Source organism: Scyliorhinus torazame, chromosome 21 (assembly GCF_047496885.1).
Source record: "Scyliorhinus torazame isolate Kashiwa2021f chromosome 21, sScyTor2.1, whole genome shotgun sequence".
Taxonomy (NCBI): Eukaryota; Metazoa; Chordata; class Chondrichthyes; order Carcharhiniformes; family Scyliorhinidae; genus Scyliorhinus; species Scyliorhinus torazame.
In genome coordinates this window covers 7,782,830-7,807,546 of record NC_092727.1, presented here as the reverse complement: position 1 = coordinate 7,807,546, position 24,717 = coordinate 7,782,830, and the positions used below count along the sequence as shown (strand labels likewise).

General features: G+C 47.9%; 1 protein-coding gene and 1 long non-coding RNA gene across 4 annotated transcripts in view; one reads left to right on the top strand and one right to left on the bottom strand.

Annotated features, from left to right (window-relative positions):
• The window catches only part of LOC140398136 (uncharacterized), a 56,662-nt gene extending 32,402 nt beyond the window's left edge, over positions 1-24,260 (bottom strand). The window contains exon 1 of the long non-coding RNA XR_011937423.1: positions 24,158-24,260. This is a non-coding gene — a long non-coding RNA (uncharacterized lncRNA). The remainder of the gene's footprint in view (positions 1-24,157) is intronic.
• The window catches only part of LOC140398135 (interleukin-18-like), a 76,127-nt gene that overhangs the window by 32,848 nt on the left and 18,562 nt on the right, over positions 1-24,717 (top strand). Inside the window, exon 1 of one of the 3 annotated variants that reach the window (XM_072486432.1) lies at positions 13,799-14,145. The exons of the other annotated variants lie outside the window; for them this stretch is intronic. The gene's annotated coding sequence lies outside the window, so the exon portion shown is untranslated. Of the gene's footprint in view, positions 1-13,798; positions 14,146-24,717 lie in introns of those variants that run through there. 3 annotated transcript variants of the gene reach the window in all.

The window sequence follows — 24,717 nt, the reverse complement described above, 5'->3', positions numbered from 1 at the left end:
GGATGTATTTCTAAATGCTCCGCTATTACATCCTTCATAATGAACTCTAATATTTTCCCACTAACAAAGGTTAAGCTAACTGGCCTGGAGTTCTCTTTTACCTGTGATTACATCCAGGATCACAGGAACAGAAGGTGGACATTCAGCCCCTCAAGTCCATTCTTCCTTTTCATTTGATCATAGCTGATCTGTATTTTATTTTGCCTCCTTGCCTGGGTTCAGTAACCGTTACAAACATGTACACAACAAAAATCTAGCAATCTCGGTTTGGAAGTTTTCAATTGACCCACTCAACAGGAGTGAATGTCAATTGAACATTTCCGCTACCCTCTGCGTCAAGAAGTGCTCACAGACGTCACCCCTGAATGACCTGGCTCCAATCTTAAGGTTATGAATCTTTGACCTGAACTCCTCCAACAAAGGAAAGTGTTTCTCTCTGTTAATCCCAGCAACTCCTTTGATCAAACACCTCTCTGAGCAATGGGGACGAATGGGGACAGAATGTAAAGGAATGGTGTGATGTAATAGCTTCATCTAAAGCTCCAATTAAAGCATCAGTTTCACTTATGCTTAAAGGGGCAGCCACCTGATAATCATAGTTTCTCTGCCCTGCAAAGAATTTCGCAACCTCTGGACATCCCAAAGCATTTTACAGCCAATTAAGTGCTTTTGAAGTGGAGCACTTTGTAATGTAGGAAAGATGGCACTCATTTTTAAAATGATTCTTTCACGGGATGTGGCTGTTACTGGCAAGGAACTGGCTAATAGCAAGATGGCGCCGGAATGTGGTGATTCTCTGCGAGCTCTCTCCCACAGATGCTCTTCCAGGGCCTGTACTGTGCTGTACAATTCTATGTTCTATGCACCTCTTCTAACCACATTAACCTTAAAAAATTTAATTCTAACACTAATACTATTTCTAACCTTTCGATTTTCACCGTTGCCTGTGCCTATGGTTTTTTTTTTCTTTATTCGTTCATGGGATGTGGGCATCGCGGGCTAGGCCAGCATTTACTGATCATCCCTATTTGCCCTTGAGGGGGCAGTTAAGAGTCAAACACATTGCTGTGGGTCTGGGGTCACATGAAGGCCAGACCAGGTAAGGACGGCAGATTTCCTTCCCAAAAGGACATTGGTGAACCAGATGAGTTTTTACGACAATCAACAATGGTCATCATTAGACTTTTAATTCCAGATTTTTATTGAATTCAAATTTCACCATCTGCAGGGCAGGATTTGAACCTGGATCCCAAGAGCGTTACTCTGGGTCTCTGGTTTACTAGTCTAGTGACAATCCCACGATGCCTATGCATTTACATTGTGTATTTATGTATGTCCTATGTTTTTTTTCATGTGTGGAATGATCTGTCTGGATTGTACGCAGAACAATACTTTTCACTGTACCTCGGTACACGTGACAATAAAACAAATCCAAAAAAAATTCCAAGTGTTATGGAGAAAGGACAACCCTTCTGGAGTATCTGAGGCTCCAAGGAGTCCAATAACTCTAGCCGAGCATGCACGGGAGTAATTTCCCTTGGATGACTCGGGGGGCCTCTCCCATGCATGCTCCAAGAATAAAGGTGTCTTACTTATTGAGCTTGGAGAAAAAAACCACAAGGCCAGCATTTGTTGCCCATCGCTAATTGCCTCTGAACAGAGAGTGGCTTGTCCGACTATTTCCGACGGCAGTTATGTTTCCACTGCAATGTTGTGTGTCAGGAGTCACAGATAGGCCAGGCTGGGTAAGAAGGGAAGATTTCCTTCCCTAAAGGACACTAGTGATCCAGATGTGTTTTTACAACAAACAGTGATAGTTGCCACAGTCACCATTACTGAGACTAGCTTTATATTCCAAATTTCTTAATTGAATTTAAGTTCTACCAGCAGCCATGGTGATATTTGAACATGTATCGCCAGAGCGTTAACCTGGATCTCTGGATTACTGGTCCATTGACATCACCACTGCACTACCATCGCTCCTTAATTTATGCACAGCAAAGCTCACAAAACAGCAATGGGACAGGTAATTGTATACAAGGTAATTTGTTTTTTAAATTCAGAGTACCCAATTTATTTTTTTCCAATTAAGGGGCACATTAGTGTGGCCAATCCACCTACCCTGCACATCTTTGGGTTGTGGGGGCGAAACTCACGCAAACACGGGGAGAACGTGCAAACTCCACACGGACAGTGACCCAGAGCCGGGATCGAACCTGGGACCTCGGCATCGTGCGACAGCTGTGCTAACCACGGTGCCACCGTGCTGCCCAGGTAATTTTTTCTAATGTATTTACGGACAAATATTGGTAGAGGACATCAGGGAGAAATCCCCAACTGTTTTGTGAAACAGTGCTATGGAATCTTTAATGAGAATGTTAGCCGATGACCGTCTGCTTCTCCTGAGGCAAGGGTGCTACCTTCCATGTTGTGTCTCTTCTGTTAGCTCCAGGCCACCTTTTGGGTTACTGATAGAAATGAATGATCTGCTTGGTGGAGCAACTCTGTTAATTCTAATGGAATGGTTAATATCACCCTTTATATGGGTGGGCAAATCTCTTGAGGATTTGGAGAGCTGTTCTGCAGATGGATAAACAATCAGGAGGTCTCGCGCTGCCAAACCTGATATTTTATTACTGGGCTGCTAATGCAGAGAAGGTGTTTGGACGGTGTGGGGTCCCAGGGTCTACCTGGGTGTAGGTAGAGTCTGGGTCGTGCAGGGGGTCCAGTTTGGGCGCACTGGTGACGGATTCTCTTCCATCCGCACCGGCAAAGTACTCGGTGAACCCGGTGGCGGTCTCTGCTTTAAATATATGGGCGTACCTCCGCCAACATTTTAAACTGGGGTCAGTATTGCGGCTGGTCCCCATTTGTGCTCACCACCTGTTCGAGATGGGAGAAGCTGGATGCCACAAATGGAGTGTGGATGGAGAAGGAGCTGGGGTGACCTATCTCTGGATGGGCGGTTTGCCAGCCTGGAGGAATTGAAATAGAAGTTTGCGTTGTTGGGTCTGGATTTCTTTAGGTCCCTTCAGGTACAAAATTTTGTTAGATGAACTTTCCCAACATGCCCAGAGGTGCCACCATCCTCCTGGATAGAGAGGAGCCTTTCGTGCGCGGGTTAGAGGATGGTAGTAGGTCAGGTATATGTGGGCGGGTTCTGGTGGAGGTCTCGGTCTTGGTAGAGGAGGGGGAGAGCCAAGTGGGAGGAAGAGCTGAGGCCCCTATTAGAGGATGAGGTGTGGAGTGAGGTCCTTCGCAGGGTAAACGCCACGTCCTCGTCTGTGAGGCTGAGCTTGATCCAGCTTAAGGTAGCGTTTAGGGCGCACCTGATCAGAATGAGAATAAATCGCTTCTTTGTGGGGGTTGGGGTTAGGTGTGAGCGCTGTTCGATGGGGAGCCAGCTAACCACACACAGATGATTTGGGCCTGTCCACATTGGTGGGGTTTTGGGTCTCCTTTTTCAACACCATGTTGACAATTCTGAACATCGAATTTAGCGTGGCCAATTCACCTACCCTTTGGGTTGTGGGGATGAGACCCACGCAGACACGGGGAGATTGTGCAAACTCCACAAGGACAGTGATCGAGAGCCGGGATCGAACCTGGGACCTCGGCACTGTGAGGTAGCAGTGCTACCCACTGAACCACCGTGCCCTCCATTGGCTAAGTGACTTAATGGAGTTTTTACACCTGGAGAATGTCAAATACACCATGAGGGAGTCAATTGAAGGGTTCTACTAGAGATGGCCACTGTTTATCATCTACTTCAAAGAGTTGGTCACTGTTAGCTGCTGCGGTCAGGCAGGGGTGGGGGAGGGACTTCCCATGCGAGGGAGGGGGGGCGCTATGTTAATTGTTGTGGGGGGTGTTGTCTTTTCTTTTTTTGGAGCAGGATTATGTAATTTAGTTGTTTTCTTTTACTGTTTTATTGTGGTTTCTATTTTTGTACTTTATAAACTGAAAAAGGTTAATAATTTTTTTAGATTTCGGGTATGGTCTGGAGTGGTTATGGAACCAATACTTCCAATGACACATACAGCTGCTTGGTTTCATAGAATTTACAGTGCAGAAGGAGGCCATTCGGCCCATCAAGTCTGCACCGGTTCTTGGAAAGAGCACCCTACCCAAAGTCAACACCTCCACCCTGTCCCCATAACCCAGCAACCCCCCCTCCCAACACTAAGGCCAATTTTGGACACTAAGGGCAATTTATCATGGCCAATCCACCTAACCTGCACATCTTTGGACTGTGGGAGGAAACCGGAGCACCCGGAGGAAACCCACGCACACACGGGGAGGATGTGCAGACTTCGCACAGACAGTCACCCAAGCCGGAATCGAACCTGGGACCCTGGAGCTGTGAAGCAATTGTGCTATCCACAATGCTACGGTGCTGCCCATGTGATGTCGACACAAAAGCAATAACTCACAACGGTCAGGTTTAGAAATGAGCACGTTCACTTCAATACCTGTCCATCAGCTAAACGTGTTGCCTCATCATCGCTCAACAAGTCTTCCTGGAAAGTGCTTTGTTATGTTGTAGATGTAACATAAGCGGCTTCCTTGTGGTGCACTTGACAAAGGAAGGTTCAGACGTGGAGATAACTTCAACACGTTTATTAAACTATTTACACTTCTATTACTCGGGTTCGACACTACTGTTAATCCTACTATAGCTACCCAGATTGACTAACCAGTTGAGGCAATCCACGTGGTGGGTGTAATATTGAATCAACCCTGTGTCTGTACTCACTGACTGTCTCCACTGGAAAGAGGCAGATCATGTGTGTGGTGTCCTTTATATATGGGTTGGTGTAATGCCCTCTTGTGGTCGTGTCACCTCCATGTGTATCGTGAATGTCCATTGGTCGTGTCCTATCTAAGTGATCTATTGGTTGAGTGTGTGTGTGGGTGATGTCTCCAGTGCTCCCTCTCGTGTCTAGCTAGCCTACATGCACTTACATTGATGCACATCACCACATCCCCCCCTTTTTTATATGTTACATATTTTCTGCACACTTTGAGAAAATTGAACAAAAAACAGGTAGATAGGTTAAGGTATATACAATTCATGGGAACAGTGATTAAACAATAAGTCCAAATCATTCGTGTGAGTCCAAAAACCATCAATCATCATGGTCAAATGTCTCTCTTGGTTATGAACGCCATCAACGTCCCTGTGCCACAGGAACCAAGAAGTGGTCAAAGCACTTTGCTGTCTGATTTGGAGTCCCTTTCTTTTTCGATGTTTGTGATGGTGCTGTCGGATGGCATCTTGTAGCTGATGAGGTGTTGACGTTGAAGAGGTACCATCAACAGTATAATTCGAGGTCATGGATGTGCCATATGTTGAAGTTGGGTAAGACTGTACATACTGGTTCTGGCCACGTGCTGTGCAGGAAGGTTCATCCTGCTGAGAACCGTTGAAGCTTGTCGAATTGGAAACAGAATTGCTGCTCACATAAATACCCGGTGATGGTGTGAAACTGGAACCTTGCATCTGATAGGAATATGCCGTCTGGCCAGGCTGGGATGCAGCAAATCCTGGGCTGTAACTAAGGCATCCAGTCTGTAGTGCAGATTGCGCTTGCGGTAGTCCTCCTTCGGTCTTGATTCCATTAGTGGGCAATCCGTAGTGCTGGCCTGTTTGAGAATATGCTGCATAGACTGCTGGCTGCTGCATGCCTGAATACTGGGTTTGTCCAGCATGAGCTGTCATTGGCTGCACTGCTGGTGTGGACATAGCTGTGGTGAATATTGGTGTATTCCTCTTGGACTGTAGCCGCTGCTTGTTATTACTGACCCAGTGTAATTGTTAAGTGATCCATCTCCTGTCTTTGTGGCATCTGCTGTCACCCTGAGCGTGCCATCACTGAGGTTGCGGCACTCCCTGTCTGGAGTAAAACCGGCTTACGTGAATCAGAGTCGGCGTTTGGTTGTTCCCCATCTGGAGTCTGGTCTGTTTTAACTGAGTCAGTGTTGGTTTGTTGATGCTCCCCGTCCGGAGTCTTAGCAGGTTCAGTGGAGTCAGCTGAGATTTCTTGAAGCTGCACGTCTGGAGTCGGAACATGCAGGAATGCATTGACTTGTGGAGAGGTTCGAGCGAATGAGGGTGGAAGTATCGTGGTGTCACCGGAGTCACCAGTGGTCTCACAGTGATCGTCAAGTGCCTCTGTGCACACTAGCTGAGGTCTGTCACTTTGTACATCTTGCATGGAAAGTGGGATGCTGTCGTCACTCATCTCACATACCGTGGGTAGATCCTCAGTAGCTGCTTGTTGTTCACTTGGGTTGGGTAAATTGTCAGAGTCTTCATCTGGTGGCGCAAACAATGTGGGTGGACTGTCATTGTCTTGCTGTTGTCCTTCATTTGGGCTTGGACTGGCATCGTCGCTTTGTTCTTCACTGTAGCATGATAGACCGTCATGGTCATCCTGCTGTGCATTGGAGCGTGGTAGACTGTCATAGTCTTCTTGCTGTTTATTTGAGCACGGCAGAATTGCATCGTCTAGTTGGTCAGAGGAGGTTGCTAGGCCCTCGTGGTCTTGTTCCTGCAAGAACTGCGCATCAGAGTCTTGCGTTGCTTCTATTGTGGAGTCTGTCCATGAGCTCGCTGTGGAGCCTTGTGACACTGGAGTCACGTCTTGTGTGTGCAAGGACTGCGCTCTGGAGTCTTGCGTTTCTTCTATCGTGGAGTCTGTCCGTGAGCTCGCTGTGGAGGCTTGTGACACTGGAGTCACTTCTTGTTCATGCAAGGACTGCGGTGTGGAGTCTTGCGTGTCTTCATTCGTAGAGTCGGGAACCCTGAGTGGTGCGTGGACCACGCTCTGTATGGCAGCAGGCCGCTCTCTGTGGGCTTGTACCACTCTCTGTCTCTTGGTTTCAGGCTGCAGCATCATCCTGCACTCACGAGTTGGGATGTCCTATCTGCTGGGCTGAAGATCCTCAAATCCGAAGAACGAATCTGCGTCTGCGTCGGATTCAGTACGGGGGTCGCCAATGTGCAACACGTCTAGTTGCGGTTCGGATTTGGTACTGGGGTAGCCTCCCAAGGTGAAAGGTTCATCCGAGTCGTAGTCTTCTAAGACCATATCATCACTGTTTGCGTCGGAGCTGGCGCTGGGCTCGCGAGGTCCAGAGAAAATGTAAAGATCGGTATCGAAGTATTCAAGGTCAGAATCATCGCTTTGGGCGGAGGTAACTGCTTGTTGTAGGGTTCTTCGGAGGTTAATTTCATTTCCTGGTTCAATTTGAGGCATTATTCTGTCATTCCAGGTGAAGGATGTTGTTTTACGGCTTTAAAAGTTTTTTTTCTTTGATTTGAGATGTTTCCCCTTTAAATGGGCGTGGTCCGGGCCCTCTGACATCATGACGCATGTGACGTACTGCGTAGGAAGCGATTGTGCATGCGCAGATCGCGGTTCCTTTACCGGCGACCGTTTTAGTGATTGCGCATGCGCGGTGTCTCGCAACTGCGCAAGTGCAGTCCCTTTAGAAAGATGGCTGCCGATCAAAACCGTTCTCTGCTCCGGGATCTCGGCTTCGAGGTGAGTACTGGTGTTTCTCTTACCTTTTCTTGCTGGTTGGAGTGTGTTTTCCTCACAGTATTTGCCGAATTTGTCCAGGACTGCCTGGAAGTCGCTCCTCTTTTGCCCCTTGGAGAAATTGAATTTTTAAAAAATTTCTTCTGCTCTGGCACCGGCGATGGTGAGGAGAAGCTCTGTTTTTTCAGGATCGGCCACTTCTAGTTCGGCTGCCACCAGGAAGATTTCAAACCTTTGCCGGAATGCCCACCAGTTTTCGCGGAGATCGCCGTGGCACTGGAGCCGCTGTGGAACCCGGATCTCGAACATTTTGCCTGAGTATCGTTGCTGGTTGTCACTGTATGCTGAGGTATGGCCATATGGATTGAAACAGTTCAGTCCTGGTACCATGATTTATTATGTTGTAGGTGTAACATAAGCGGCTTCCTTGTGTGCACTTGACAAAGGCAGGTTCAGACGTGGAGATAACTTCAACACGTTTATTAAACTATTTACACTTCTATTACTCGGGTTCGACACTACTGCTAATCCTACTATAGCTACCCAGACTGACTAACCAGTTGCTGCAGTCTACGTGGTGGGTGTAATATTGAATCAACCCTGTGTCTGTACTCACTGACTGTCTCCACTGGAAAGAGGCAGATCATGTGTGTGGTGTCCTTTATATATGGGTTGGTGTAATGCCCTCTTGTGGTCGTGTCACCTCCATGTGTATCATGAATGTCCATTGGTCGTGTCCTATCTAAGTGATCTATTGGTTGAGTGTGTGTGTGTGATGTCTCCCGTGCTCCCTCTAGTGTCTATCTAGCCTACATGTATTTACATTGATGCACATCACCACAGAAAGGAGTCAAATTGTTGAGAAACACCAAACAACTCATCAACAGAGATGCTACAACTGGAAACGCATCACCAAACTTTATTTGCTGGAGAACACAAACAATCAGACAAGGGTTTGCAGAGGAACGGAGTGGACAGATAGTCTATCAGTTCTTTGCCTATTGGTATTCCTGGGTCTTTTAAATATAGAAAACCTTCACATCTTTTTATTAAACATTCGCCAATGCTTAATGGGTTCAATAGGGGAAATTTCTCTGCAAGCTAAGAATTTCCGAGGGGATTTTCAAGTGTAAGTCATAACCTCCAGTTCAGGTTTAAGTTTAACAGACCACAACTTTTTATTGTGGTTGTATATCACTTTTCGTACAGAATGCTGATGGATAAAATCATTTTCTGAGCATCAGGATCTCAGTTTCTCAAGAGCTCAACCGATTGAGAGCAGTCTGAGGTCTCCGCCTGGTAAAGCATATATTTTATACACACACACACACACATACACACACACAGAAAGGCAGAGGCAAAAAGGTTGCAGGTTATTTTTGCATTCACAAATTTGGTATCGAAAACGACATTGCAGATATCCTTGTGCTTATAGAAAGGAATACACGTTACAGGAAGCGGGATTCACAAATACTGTGACTCACTGTGTCATTATTGTCATGATATTCAAACACACATCACAACACACACATCATGATAGACAGACCAACAGACCAATTAGCACACATAACACGACAGCCAATCACAGACAAGAGCAGACACAGTATAAGACAAGAAACATGACACCTGCTGGCCAGTCCATCTGGAGACAGCACAGGGCCAGGACCTCATTAACAAGACACTCACACAGTCACCACGTGCTGAGTACCAAGTCAGATCTGTAAATAACTAGTTGGAATAAAACTGCGTTGTACCAATCGCAACCGTGTTGGTTAATATGTACCTCAGAGCACCCAACACCACATGATACCAGTGAGTGGATCGATACTTACCGGCAAATCTGCCATCCTGAGCCATGGACACCCACAACAAACCACAGCCGTTGCAAGTCGCTGGGAACCTGGGCACCAATTGGAAGCTCTTCAAGCAGCGATTCGAACTGTTCATGCGAGCCAACGAAAAACAGGGCGCCTTGGACGAAACAAAGATTGCCATGCTCCTCACTACCGCAGGTCAGCACGCCATCGATGTATACAACTCCTTGGTGTTCGCGGAAGGCGAGAACAAATCTAAATATGACACGGTCCTCCTCAAGCTCGACCAGCACTTCAACGTTGAGGTCAATGAAAGCTTTGAGAGGTATATCTTTCAGCAGCGCCTACAAGGTAAGGATGAGCTCTTTCAGTCCTTCCTGACGCACCTCCGCATACTCACGCAGTCCTGCGGTTACGACACCACCTCAGAGTTCATGATCCGGGACCAGATCGTTTTTGGCGTTGCCTCCAGTGGCCTACGTCAGCAGCTTCTAAAAATTAAAGGCCTGACCCTAGCATCTGCAGTTGAAGCCTGTGTCCTGCATGAAAATGCGACCAGCCGCTATGCCCAATTTCAGGCGACCGAATTGGCACGGAGGGGGTCCCAAGCGATCGAATCGGCAAGCTAGGCCGCCCACGAGGCCGAACACATCCAGGCAATCGGGTTTCTCCCGGCCCGCACGAGGGCGGCAGTTTCGCGTGCTTTTTGAGGTCTCCCGCGTTTGTGCTCGCCAAAACCAACGGCAACATTGAGGGACGCGCTGCGCAGGCGCGCCCAACGCAAGACCGAACTGCGCATGCGCAGTGGCGTAACGAACGCCATAACGTCACGACGTGCGGCAACTGTGGAGCTGCAAATTTAAAAGGGCAATGTCCTGCAAAAAACCGACAATGCCTACGCTGTGGCAAGATGGGCCACTACGCTGCCTACTGTCGTGCGGCTCAACCTGTGGATCTTCCACATCTCCGACAACCTCGCAGGAACGTGCGGACCACCCAGCCTCCACATCCCGACATCCAAACCGACGACACAAATGACCAAGACGCCTTCCGGGTTGCGGTCATTGATGCGAACCGGGTCAACACCATCAATCCGGCCGATGAATCGAGTGCCACCCTGACGGTCAACCGATCGCCGATCACTTTCCGCCTGGACACTGGCGCATCCGCCAACCTCATAGCATGGTCAGCATTCTATGCCATGAAGGTCAGACCACCAATCCAGCCATCCCGGTGCAAGATGGTCGACTACAACGGGAACATTATCCCGGCCATGGGATCCTGCCAGCTCCAGGTGACACACAACACACACACGGCCACACTCTCGTTCGAGATAGTTGGCTCATCGAAGGACTCCCTGCTGGGCGCACAGGCATGTAAGGCTCTCCACCTTGTGCAACAAATTCTCTCTCTCTCTCCAGATGGCACGTCTGACTTCCCGGATGCAGAGTTCAACGCACAGCTCCAATCGCTCCTCGCCCACAACCAGGAGGCATTCGAGGGCATGGGAACACTGCCATACACCTACCGAATTCGCCTCAAACCGGACGCCATCCCGGTCGTTCGCGCACCTCGCAGGGTTCCTGCGCCACTTAAAGACCGCCTCAAGCTGCAGCTGCAGGATCTCCAGGACCAAGGGGTCCTATCCAGGGTCACGGAGCCCACGCCATGGGTCAGCTCCATGGTGTGTGTCAAGAAGCCCTCTGGCGAGCTCCGCACCTGTATAGACCCCAAAGACCTCAATAATAACATTATGCGGGAACATTATCCCATCCCCAGACGGGAGGAGATCACCAGTGAAATGGCCCAAGCGAAGATATTCAACGAAACTGGATGCTTCTAAAGGATTTTGGCAGATCCAACTGGACCCGTCCAGCCGAAAGCTATGTACCTTCGACACCCCTTTCGGCAGATTCTGCTACAACCGGATGCCATTTGGCATCATCTCGGCATCCGAGGACTTCCACAGAATCATGGAGCAGATGATGGAAGGCATCGAAGGGGTGCGCGTATATGTGGACGATGTCATCATCTGGTCCACCACACCGCAGGAGCACATACATCGTCTCCAACGCGTTTTTGCCCGCATACGGGAAAACGGCCTGCGCCTCAACCGAGCCAAGTGTGCCTTTGGCCAGACCGAATTGAAGTTCCTGGGGGACCACATCTCCCGGTCAGGGGTCCGTCCGGATGCAGACAAGGTGAGCGCCATCACAGCCATGCCGCAGCCGGCCGACAAGAAGGCTGTCTTACGATACCTTGGCATGGTCAACTTCCTAGGGAAATTCATTCCCAACCTTGCCTCCCACACAACGACTCTGCGCCACCTCATCAAAAAATCTACAGAGTTCCAGTGGCAACACACACACCAGCTGGAATGGGAGGAGCTCAAACGCAAACTCACCACGGCACCAGTGTTGGCGTTCTTCGACACGTCTCGTCCCACCAAAATCTCAACTGATGCCAGCCAATCCGGCATTGGAGCAGTGCTCCTGCAGAGGGATGACTCGTCGTCATGGGCCCCGGTTGCCTATGCATCGTGGGCTATGACCCCCACAGAGCAGCGCTGCGCGCAAATCGAAAAAGACTGCCTGGGCTTGCTAACCGGTTTAGACAAGTTCCACGATTATGTCTATGGTCTTCCACGGTTCACGGTCGAAACTGACCACCGCCCCCTGGTCAGCATAATAAACAAGGACCTGAACGAGATGACCCCTCGCCTCCAGCGCATCCTACTTAAACTCAGGAGGTATGACTTCCAACTGGTCTACACTCCAGGGAAGGACCTCATCGTGGCGGATGCCCTATCCAGAGCAGTGAGCACGCCGCCAGATGCGGAGGGGTTCATATGTCAGGTCGAGGCTCAGGTGGCCTTGACAGCAGCAAATCTGCCGGCTGACGACTCCAGTCTGGCCCGCATCCGCCGAGAGACAGCGGCCGACCCCCTTTTACAGCGAGTGATGCGCCACATGACAGGAGGATGGCTCAAAGGGCAGTGCCCGCAGTTCTATAATGTACGAGACAACCTAGCCATCATTGATGGGATCCTTCTGAAGCTGGACAGGATTGTGATTCCGCACAGTATGCGCCAGCTGGTTCTCGATCAAATACACGAAGGCCACTTGGGGTCGAGAAGTGCAGACGGAGGGCCCGAGAGGCGGTATACTGGCCGGGCATCAGTGACGATATTGCCAACATGGTGATCAACTGTACAACCTGCCAAAGGTTTCAGCCGGCGCAACCTCCTGAGACGCTTCTGCCTCATGAGCTGGTGACGTCCCCCTGGGCGAAGGTGGGTGTCGGCCTATTTCACGCGCTTGGCATGGACTATGTTATCATTATGGACTACTTCTCCAATTACCCAGAAGTCATACGCCTGCACGATCTGACGTCGTCTGCGGTCATCAGGGCCTGCAAAGACACCTTTGCTCGCCACGGCATTCCGATGACTGTCATGTCGGACAATGGGCCCTGTTTTGCCAGCCATGAATGGTCGTCCTTTGCAGCCTCGTATGGCTTCACAGACGTGACGTCCAGCCCTCTGCATCCCCAGTCCAATGGAAAGGCGGAGAAGGGCGTTCACATTGCCAAGTGGCTCCTCTGCAAGGCTGCTGCTGCCGGATCGGACTTCTACCTCGCCCTGCTGGCCTATCGCTCGGCCCCACTAGCCACGGGTCTCTCGCCAGCACAGCTGCTGATGGGTCGCACCCTCAGAACCACTGCGCCTTCCATCCTGGCACCAACAATAGACCATGCTCCGGTACTGCATAGGATGCAACTGCAGCGCCATCGCCAGAAGAGATCGTACGACACAAGGGCAACTGATCTTCCCTCCCTGGCCCCTGGAGACAACGTCCGCATTCATCTACCAGACGGTGGCTGGTCAGCACCTGCTGAAGTTCTCCGACGCGTGGCTCCCCGCTCGTTCCTGGTACGCATGCCGGATGGATCCGTGCGTAGGCGCAATCGGCGAGCCCTTCGCCTACTTCCACGCTCGCAACGGAACCACACACAGACGCCGTGTCCTCCACTGGTTCCTGATAGCGACTTCGTGGAGCTGCCATATACCATGCCCCTTCTGTTGCTGCCCGTGGCCAGGCTCGCACCTCAGCCGGTGGTTCTCGACCCACCCTTGAGGCGGTCAACCCGAATTCATCGCCCACCTACTAGACTGGACTTATGAGACTGTTTACACGTCAAGTTTTAGCAACTACTGTATTGTAACATGTCACTGTTTTATCGTTCCAGGTCTCGTTTGATCGGACCACATTTCAACGTTCTTCTTTTGTTATGGTACAACCTCGTTAGCATGCCACACCTGACATCGCCCCATGTATATAGTTACGCCACATGTATCACGCACACACACCTTTAGCTGCACTCGGGACACATTCATATTTATAACCATGTAGGCACATAATCTTGCAAAAAAGGGGGGCTGTCATGATATTCAAACACACATCACAACACACACATCATGATAGACAGACCAACAGACCAATTAGCACACATAACACGACAGCCAATCACAGACAAGAGCAGACACAGTATAAGACAAGAAACACAACACCTGCTGGCCAGTCCATCTGGAGACAGGAAAAGGCCAGGACCTCATTAATAAGACTTTCACACAGTCACCACGTGCTGAGTACCAAGACAGATGTGTAAATAACTAGTTGGAATAAAACTGCGTTGTACCAATCGCAACCGTGTTGGTTCGTCTGTACCTCAGAGCACCCAACACCACAGCTATAACGCTGACAAACAGGCTGCAGGACTCGAAGGTGAGTGCTGACATACAATGAATATCAACTAAGACAAAGTTATCTCTGTTTTGAATAGGAGAAAATATCATGCTGTTTATTTTTGGAATTGGCTTTGGCAGCCTGTTCAATAATGCATTTAACCCAACAGAGTTTGCACTCCTGGGCATTCATTCCTCTGTTCAGAAGCACATAATCAAACAGAGGTTCCGTTCCTGCGGTGACATAAGGGTTATCAATGGAAACATTAAAGTCAAATAATCAGAAATGTTGCTTCCGCTACAAAATAATTTCAATACCTCTTTAAATCAGCAGCTAAAGGTGGTTGAATCATATTTGTTCTTTTAAAAAGCACAGCTGAGGGCAGGGGCTTTGATGCCCTAACGTGGTGATCCTTTCTGCCCTACTTAACCTGCGCTATAGACTGAAGTAAGCTACTTCAGCTCCCTCCAGAGATCCGCACCAGTTCGAGCCTGACTAGCTATGGTTTTGTAGGCTGCACTCCTTACTTCAGAGTCAGTAGGTGTGGGTTCCAGGAACAGTGCCTCGACAAAATAAAATCAGATGGTGCGGTTGTGCGAGGTACCTAGAGAGCAGTATGCAGCTGCTTCTTCAAGCAAGTGGACTCACTAACTTGTTTTGTGGCTTGTGTGACCCAGTTAACATTAAGGGGAAGTCAGATGGGAAATTTGAGCCAAAGGAAGATTGTAAAGAACGCAGCTGACTTGTGAGTAAGTCCTGGTGGGTATTTTTCAAACCCAGATTGAAATTGTAAGTCATTGTTTTAGCAAGGGTAGGGACTTCATTGATTTATTTTTTTTAACAGAAGAGTCTTTTACTCCCCGTGATGGCGTGCATCTCACCCCCACAGCCCAAAGAAATGCAGTGTGGATTGGCCACGCTAAATTGCCCCTTAATTGGAAAAATAGTAATTGGGTACTCTAACTTTATTTTAAAAAAGAGCCTTCTAAACTTTTAGATTTAAAGGTTTTAGCCATGGCAGGAGAGCTCAAAGTTGTGGTTTGCTCATCTTGCTCCATGTGGGAATCCGGGAACATTTTCAGTTCCGGGACCAGCATGTGTGCAGAAAATGTGTTCGGTGGCAGCTCCTGGAAGCTCGGGGTTCAGAGCTGGAACGCAGCTGGAGACACTGTGGAGCATCCGCAAGTCTGAGAGCATTGTGGATAGTACATTTAGGGAGGTGGTCACCCCGCAGCTGAAGGTTCTTGAGGAAGGCAGGGAACAGGTGACCTTCAGGCCCACCAAGAGAAACAGACAGGTAGTTCAGGAGTCCCCTGGGGTCCCATTCACAAATTGGTATTCCATTTTGGAGGCTGATGAAGGTGGTTCCTCCAGAGAGTGCAGACAAAGCCAAGCTTCTGGCACCTCAAGCATCCCGTCTGCACAGGAGGGGGGAAAGCGTGGAAGCGCAATAGTAATAGGGGATTCTATAATCAGGAGAACAGATAGGTGCTACTGTGGCCTCAGCGTGACTCCAGGATGATGCGTTGCCTCCCTGGTGCCAGGGTCCGGGATGTCATTGACGGCTGCAGCAGGAGGTTGGTAAGGCAGAGGTCATGAATAGCCTCCTTCTGCACTGTATGTTCTATGTTCATGGCACATGTTGGCACCAATGACATAGGCAGAAAGAGTGATGAGGTCTTGTATCAAGAATTCAATGATTCAATTCTGCATTTGTACATAAATTTTAAAATGTTCAATAAAAATAATTACCAAAAAAAAAAAATCAGGGAGTTAAGTAGCAGACTAAAAAGCAGGACCTCTCGGGTTGTAATCTCTGGATTACTCCAGTGCCCAATGCTAACGGGTACAGAAATAGGTGAGTACCCTGGCTCTGGGTCACTGTCCGTGTGGGGTTTGCACATTCTCCCCGTGTTTGCGTGGATTTTGCCCCCACAACGCAAAGAAGTGCAGGCTGGGTGGATTGGCCACGTTAAAATTGCCCCGTAATTGGAAAAAATGAACTGGGTACTCTAAATTTATATTTAAAAAAAAGAAATAGGAGAGTACTGCAGTTGCTTGCGTGGCATGAGAGTTGGTGCAGGAGGGAGAGCTTTAGAATCCTTAATCACTGGGACCGTTTCTGGGGAAAGTGGGACCTGTACTATCGGGACGGTGTACAACTGAACCAGAGCGGGACTAATATCCTTGCTGGCGGGTTTGCTAGTGCTGTTGGGAGGAGTTTAAACTAATTTGGCAGGTGGAGGGGATGCAGACTGTTAGCAGAATAAAGACACAGCATAACACAGAAAAGCAATCAAGTCAGAGGAAATACAACGGTAGTAGGTTTCAAGGGAGTAAGACAAGGCTGGATGGCCCCTACTTTATTGCCAGGGGTAGTACAGGTAAAACAGATGAATTATGGCCGAGGATTGACACGTGGAATTGTGATATATTGCTATCACGAGACTTGGTTGAGGGAGGGGCTGGATTGGCAGCTCAACATCCTGGGATATAGAATCTTCAGGCGAGAGAGGAGGTGGTAAAAGAGGAGGAGGCATTGCATTATTAGTTAAGGAGTCAGCTGCTGCAGTAAGGAAAAATTATAGCTTTGCGGGGGCATTAAATGAAGCTTTGTGAGGGCAGCACAGTGGCGCAGTGGGTTAGCCCTGCAGCCTCACGGCGCCGAGGTCCCAGGTTCGATCCTGGCTCTGGGTCACTGTCCGTGTGGAGTTTGCACATTCTCCCCGTGTTTGCGTGGGTTTTGCCCCCACAACCCAAAGATGTGCAAGGTAGGTGGATTGACCATGCTAAATTGCCCCTTAATTGTAAAAAATTAATTGGGTAATCTAAAAAATTTTTTTTTTTTTTAAGAAAAAAAAATGAAGCTTTGTGGGTAGAGCTTAGGAATAAAAAGGGACACCCACATTGCTCGGTGTTTATTGTAGACCTCCAGATAGTCAGCGGGAAATTGAAGAGCAAATATGGGAAATGTTCAGAATGGAGTACAGTCACAAGTGGAGTACCACAAGGATCTGTTCTGGGGCCGTTGCTGTTTGTCATTTTTATCAATGACCTAGAGGAAGGCGCAGAAGGGTGGGTGAGTAAATTTGCAGACGATACTAAAGTCGGTGGTGTTGTCGATAGTGTGGAAGGATGTAGCAGGTTACAGAGGGATATAGATAAGCTGCAGAGCTGGGCTGAGAGGTGGCAAATGGAGTTTAATGTAGAGAAGTGTGAGGTGATTCACTTTGGAAGGAATAATAGGAATGCGGAATATTTGGCTAATGGTAAAGTTCTTGAAAGTGTGGCTGAGCAGAGGGATCTAGGTGTCCATGTACATAGATCCCTGAAAGTTGCCACCCAGGTTGATAGGGTTGTGAAGAAGGCCTATGGAGTGTTGGCCTTTATTGGTAGAGGGATTGAGTTCCGGAGTCGGGAGGTCATGTTGCAGCTGTACAGAACTCTGGTCCGGCCGCATTTGGAGTATTGCGTACAGTTCTGGTCACCGCATTATAGGAAGGACGTGGAGGCTTTGGAGCGGGTGCAGAGGAGATTTACCAGGATGTTGCCTGGTATGGAGGGAAAATCTTATGAGGAAAGGCTGACGGACTTGAGGTTGTTTTCGTTGGAGAGAAGAAGGTTAAGAAGAGACTTAATAGAGGCATACAAAATGATCAGGGGGTTGGATAGGGTGGACAGTGAGAGCCTTCTCCCGCGGATGGATATGGCTGGCACGAGGGGACATAACTTTAAACTGAGGGGTAATAGATATAGGACAGAGGTCAGAGGTAGGTTCTTTACGCAAAGAGTAGTGAGGCCGTGGAATGCCCTACCTGCTACAGTAGTGAACTCGCCAACATTGAGGGCATTTAAAAGTTTATTGGATAAACATATGGATGATAATGGCATAGTGTAGGTTAGATGGCTTTTGTTTCGGTGCAACATCGTGGGCCGAAGGGCCTGTACTGCGCTGTATTGTTCTATGTTCTATCTATGTGTGCAATTCGCAGGGGTGTGTAAAAATAATAATAGGATAATTATATTAGGTGATTTCAACTTTCCCAACATTAATTGGGGTAGTCATCGTGTTAAGGGCTTATATAGAGTAGAGTTTTTAAAACGTACACAGGAAAACGTTTTAGCTCAATATGTAGAGGGGCCAACAAGGGATGGTGCAGTGCTGGACCTAATTCTGGGGAATGAAGCCGTCAGGTGGTTGATGCGTTGGTGGGGGAGCATTTTTGGTGATAGCAACCACAACATTGCACAATTTAGGTTTGTTATGGACAAAGAAATAGACAAGTTGCAATAAAAGGTTTTGGATTGGGGGAGAGCGGATTTTAGTAAAATAAGGCAGGATCTGACCAAGGTAGACTGGAAAGAGTAACTTGTGGGGAAATCTACAGAAGAGCAGTGGGGGGCGTTCAAAAAGGAAATGGGGAGGGTACAGGCCCAACATGTTCCCTCTAGGGTAATAGTAAGGAGCAACAAGCCCAGAGAACCATGGATGGCTGACCAGAGACATTCAAGATAGGATGAGAAGAAAAAGGGAGGCGTTTAGCAAGCACAAGGGAAGCGAAGAGAGGCATTAGTGGAATACAGAAAGTGCAGGATGGAGCTTAAGAAAGCAATTAGGAGAGCAAAGAGGTGATATGAGAAAGCTCTGGCTAATAAACGGAGGGAAATCCCAAGGTATTCCAAAAGTATAACAATGGGAAGAGGATGACCAGGAAAAGAGTAGGGCCCATTAGGGACCAAGGGGGAAATCTGTGGGTGGAGCCAGAGGACATTGGTAGGGTGTTGAACGAATACGTCACATCCGTCTTCACCCAAGAAAATGAGGTGGTAGATATGGAACTCGGATAGAGACTGTGAGGCTCTTGAGCAAATTGTCACAGGGAGTGATATGGTATTGGAAGTAATGGCAGGCTTAAAAGTGGACAAATAGCTAGGTCCAGATGAATTGTGTGCAAGGATGCTGTGGGAGGCGAGGGAGAAAATTGAAGGGGATCTGATCCAATTTTTTAATTCTTCTCTGGCCATGGGACAAGTGCCAGAGGATTGGAGAACAGTTAATGTGGTCCCACTTATTTAAGAAAGGTTGTAGCGATAAGTCAGGGAACTATATCCCAGTGAGTCTCATGTCAGTGGTATGGGAACTATTGGAGAAAATTCTGAAGGAGAGAATCTATCTCACTTGGAGAGGCAAGGTTTGATCAGGAATAGTCAGCATGCCTTTGTCGGAAGATGCTATGCCTAACAAAATTGATTGAATTTTTTGAGCATGTGACCCCGTGTGTAGATGAGGGTAGTGTATTTGATGTAGATTACATGGATTTCAGCAAAGCCTTTGACAAGGTCCCACATGGGACACATACGAAGAAGGCAAATGCACATGGGGTACAGGGGAACTTGATAAGGTGGATCCAAAATTGGCTTAGCTGTAGGAGACAGAGGGTGATGACAGACGGCTGCTTTAGTGACTGGAAGCCAGTGGTGTACCACAGGGATCTGTGCTGGGCCCCCTATTGGCAGATGGAATTTAACCCCAAAAAGTGTGAGGTGATACACTTTTGAAGGAGTAATTTGGCAAGAAAGTATTCAATGAATGGTCTGACACTGGGAAGGTTCAAGGAACAAAAGGATCTTGGTGTGTTTGTCCATAGATCTCTGAAGGCAGGATGCTAGGGTGGTGAAATGGTTTATGGGACACTCGCTTTTATCAATTGAGGAATAGATCACAAAAGCAGGGAGATCACGTTGGAGTTGTATAGAACTTTGGTGAGGCCACAGCTGGAGTACTGTGTGCAATTCTGGTCACCACATAATAGGAAGGATGTGATTGCACTGGAGGGGGTGCAGAGGAGATTCACCAGGATGGTGCCTGGGGTGGAACATTTCAGTTATGAAGAGAGGTTAAATAGGCTTGGGTTGTTTTCGCTGGAGCAGAGAAGACTGAGGGGTGACCTGATTGAGGTACAGATTATAAGGGGCATGGACAGGGTGGATAGGGAGCAGCTGTTTCCTTTAGTTGAAGGGTCAGTTACCAGGGGTCACAGGTTCAAAGTGAGGGGCAGGTTGTTTAGTGGGGATTTGAGGAAAAAGCATTTTTACCCAGAGGGTGGTGATGGTCTGGAATGCACTTCCTGGTAGGGTGGTTGCCTCACATCCTTTAAAATGCACCTGGATGAGTACTTGGCACGTCATAACATTCAAGGCTTATGGGCCAAGTGCTGGAAAATGGGATTAAGAAGTAGACAGGGCAGGTGTCTTTCATGCATCGGTGCAGACTGGGTGGGCCGAAGGGCCTCTTGAAATGAAATGAAATGAAAATCGCTTATTATCACAAGTAGGCTTCAAATGAAGTTACTGTGAAAAGCCCCTAGTTGCCACATTCCGGCGCCTGTTCAGGGAGGCTGGTACGGGTTGTATGATTCTGTGATTAGGCAGATCAGTGTGATGACAGACTCAACATCATTGACAACAGTGAGGAGTGTAAACATCCCCTGTCTATTAAAATACTTGGGCACCACACTTTAGGGAAGGAGTGAAAGCCTCAGTAAAAGCTACATAAGAGGTTATACAAGTATACCAGACTGTAAGCCCATAAGACATAGGAGCAGAATTAGGCCACTTGGCCCGTCGAGTCTGCTCCGCCATTCAATCATGGCTGATATTTTCTCATCCCCATTCTCCTGCCTTCCCCCCATAACCCCTGATCCCCTTATTAATCATGAACCTATCTATCTCTGTCTTAAAGACACTCAGTGATTTGGCCTCCACAGCCTTTTGCGGCAAAGAGTTCCACAGATTCACCACCCTCTGGCTGAAAACATTCCTCCTCATCTCTGTTTTAAAGGATCGTCCCTTTAATCTGAGACAGTGTCCTCTGGTTCTAGTTTTTCCTCCAAGTGGAAACATCCTCTCCACGTCCACTCTATCCAGGCCTCGCAGTATCCTGTAAGTTTCAATAAGGTCCCCCCTCATCCTTCTAAACTTCAATGAGCACAGGCCCAGAGTCTTCAACCGTTTCTCATACGACAAGTTCTTCATTCCAGGGATCATTCTTGTGAACCTCCTCTGGACCCTTTCCAAGGCCAGCACATCCTTCCTTAGATACGGGGCCCAAAACTGCTCAGAATACTCCAAATGGGGTCTGACCAGAGCCTTATACAGTCTCAGAAGTACATCCCTGGTCTTGTATTCTAGCCCTCTCGACATGGATGCTAACATTGCGTTTGCCTTCCGAACTGCCGACTGAACCTAAATTTATAAATTTAGAGTACCCAATTCATTTTTTCAAATTAAGGGGCAATTTAACGTGTTCAATCCACCTTGTCTGCACATCTTTAGGTTGTGGGGGCGAAACTCACGCAAACACGGGGAGAATGTGCAAACTCCACACAGATAGTGACCCAGAGCCGGGACGTCGGTGCCGTGAGATTGCAGTGCTACAACTGTGCCACCACTTGCGTCCTCAATACTACCTGTCCCTGTCCCTCTACAGATCTTTGTATCATCTAACAGGATGTTAGCTGTGATGAGGGGCTTCAGTTATGAGGAGAGACCAGGGCAAAACAAAGTCTTTATTTTTTATAGTCCCTTTCATGACCTCAAAGTGATCAAGAGCCAATGTTGAACTGTTGGGAAAGTCAGAAACTGTTCTTGCAATAAGAGAAGGTCGGGAGGTGACATTATTGAGGCTTTCGAGGTAATAAGAGTTTCCGATGGAGCAAGTAGAGAACACTTATTTTCTCTGGTGAGAGGTCAAAAATTTAACGTCATTAGCAATAGGTCCTCAATAGAGTGATGATGAGGAGAGGTTTTTTCCCATTCAGAGTTGTCTGGATTTGGAAAGTTCTACCAGAAAAGCCGATTCCATTCATAACTTTAAAAGTGATCTGGAAGTGCAGCTATGGTGGGGAAGGTGTAGACAAGAAGCATGATTGTGGTAAAGAACATGACCTTTCTGTCAGTACAGGAATGGCAGGGTGAATAATCTTGTGATATAAGCTTCTATGATTTCATTAACACACAAGATTACCAGCAAGTCCCCAGATTGCGACATCATTAGTAATTCTGCCCTCGTGCTGGTTACACAGGAGCAGTGTTATCCAATTGCAATCACTGACTAGCTAGGAGTTTGGCTTAACCGGTGTCGGCGATTAGCTTTACTCAAGAGTAAGGGTATGCCTATTCACATGTAGATATTTGAACCTCCCAATGCCACTCAGGAATCAAGGAAGGTCAACCACAACCATTCAAAAAACAATATTCTTTCATCTTCATAGATTATCATAGAATTTACAGTGCAGAAGGAGACCATTCGACCCGTCGAGTCTGCACCGGCTCTTGGAAAGAGCACCCTACCTAAGGTCAACACCTCCACACCCTATCTCCATAACCCAGCAACCCCACCCAACACTAAGGGCAATTTTGGACACTAAGGGCAATTTATCATGGCCAATCCACCTAACCTGCACATCTTTGGACTGTGGGAGGAAACCGGAGCACCCGGAGGAAACCCACGCACACACGGGGAGGATGTGCAGTCTCCGCACGGACAGTGACCCAAGCCGGAATCGAACCTGGGACCCTGGAGCTGTGAAGTAATTGTGCTATCCACAAGGCTACCGTGCTTCCCAACAAACAGAAAAAAAAAGAGTTCAAATTAATTTTGATATGACTTGGGTATGAGTTTTCATGCTTCATTTTACGATGTTGAAACTCCTCTCCTACACAGTTCTCTTTCTCTGTCTCCAAGCTTCTCTCTCCCCGACCTTTCTCTCACTCACCCCCTCCCTCTCTCACCCTCTCTCCTCTCCCTCACGCATATTAAAGGGACACATTTTAAAGTTTTAAAACAAAATTTGTGTGACAGCCTCCTGTAATAACAATGTTACGAACCAGACACAGTCTACATACCTTTCGTAAATACCCGTTGAGGCATTTGTGCAACATTTTGTACTCACTCTTTCAAACACTGCTGTATATAAATTACAACCAGCATTTCAGAAGATAGGGAAAGAAGGCCATCCAGCCCTGTTCCACCAGTCAGTGTGACCATGGCTGATCTGTATAACCCCACTTCACCTGCCTTGGCTCCATAGCCCTTTTTACTATCAATCTCAGATTTAAATTGATTGAGAGATCATCTACTGTTTTTTTGTGAGGGAGTTCCACACACCCACCTATGTCCGCAGCCGGGTGTCCCTGGAGAGGGAGCGTGTGGTGTCCACTGGCACCATTGAGGCCTTCCGTTGCTGGTGGCCACCGCAGGGTCCAGTTTGCTTTATCGACCCCTTTAATGACTTTTGATTTGATGTGTGGCAAGTTTCCGTTGCTCTTTGTTTTGTATGGGCAGTGCCCCTACCAGGAGCGACCCCTTTCAATTTGTCCCGGAGTTTGTTTCTGTTATTCAATTAAGGACCCTAAAAGACTTCCATACACCGACCATGGAGGAATTTCCAAATTTCTCTCTTCAATGGGCTAGCATGGAATTGAAGAATTCCCCCCCCCCCCAATTTTAGGCTCCCCCACTTGCAGGGGAAGTTTCTCTATTCACCCACATTAATTATTTTCAAAAATCTTGAAAAGCACATTTGATCCTCGCTATCTCACAGCGAGATTAGCACAGCAAAATCGCACCACACAACACACACTTTAAAAACACTAAAAAATGTATACATCTTGTGCAAGGGTCATGGTTAGGGGATTAAGCCTGATTTCAATCCCATTGACATGAAGGAGGGTCACCCACTCGCCCAGCTTCCCCATCACTGGTTTTGGGAGAGACACTGGTTCGGGCATTTCGGGCAGCAGAATGCGACAATGTTGGGAATGCAGGGCGAGAAGCGAAGTTGATGAACGTTTTGTCACTTTTCTTCCGGATTAATAGCGGATTGGGGGGTCACGTGGAGGAAAGTTTTTTTAACTTCTCCAAACTTCTGACCGCGGTCCGGGTGGGAACTCTTCTCACTCCTCACCACACGCACCGGGACTGCAAATGGTATTTTTTAAAAAACTCCGGCTGGGAAACAGCGGCCAATTGCAAAGAACTTTCACTGACCTCAGTCACTGAACAGCATCCGTCCATTCTTAGTAATCACGCGAATTAAAATACTTTAAAAGCTGAGATTGTCCCCAAGGCGGAACCAGTGAGAATTGGTGCAGCCCCCGGTTGACAAGAAAGGTCACTCCCAGATAACTTGTCATCACTTCCACATCCAACCACAATCAGCTGTTAAGAGAAAGGAGTTTTTTTTTTAAGTTGACATTGAGCCGGGAGCCTGAGCCCAAGAGGACAGACTCTGGCCAGGTTATACCATCAGCGCTGGTAACAGCCAGGGAAGGAAATGGTGGGGTTTGGTTAAGTTTCAGTGAGTTCAGTCTGGAGCTCATGGTGTCTGTCCCCATATCTGATGGTTTGAAGTGTCCCTCAAGCAGGGAGTTTCCCCAGGGGTAGGCGAGCTGATTATTTCCCTTATTAGAGAACATGCGCCATTTACATAGATGCATGGGGACGATTAATAAGTATTCGGTTGTGAGGAAAATCTGAGTGAATAGTTTCAATAGTTGTCATTTCAGCAGCTTTCTGGTGGATTACAGTTCGCCCAACCTCTCGTGGCC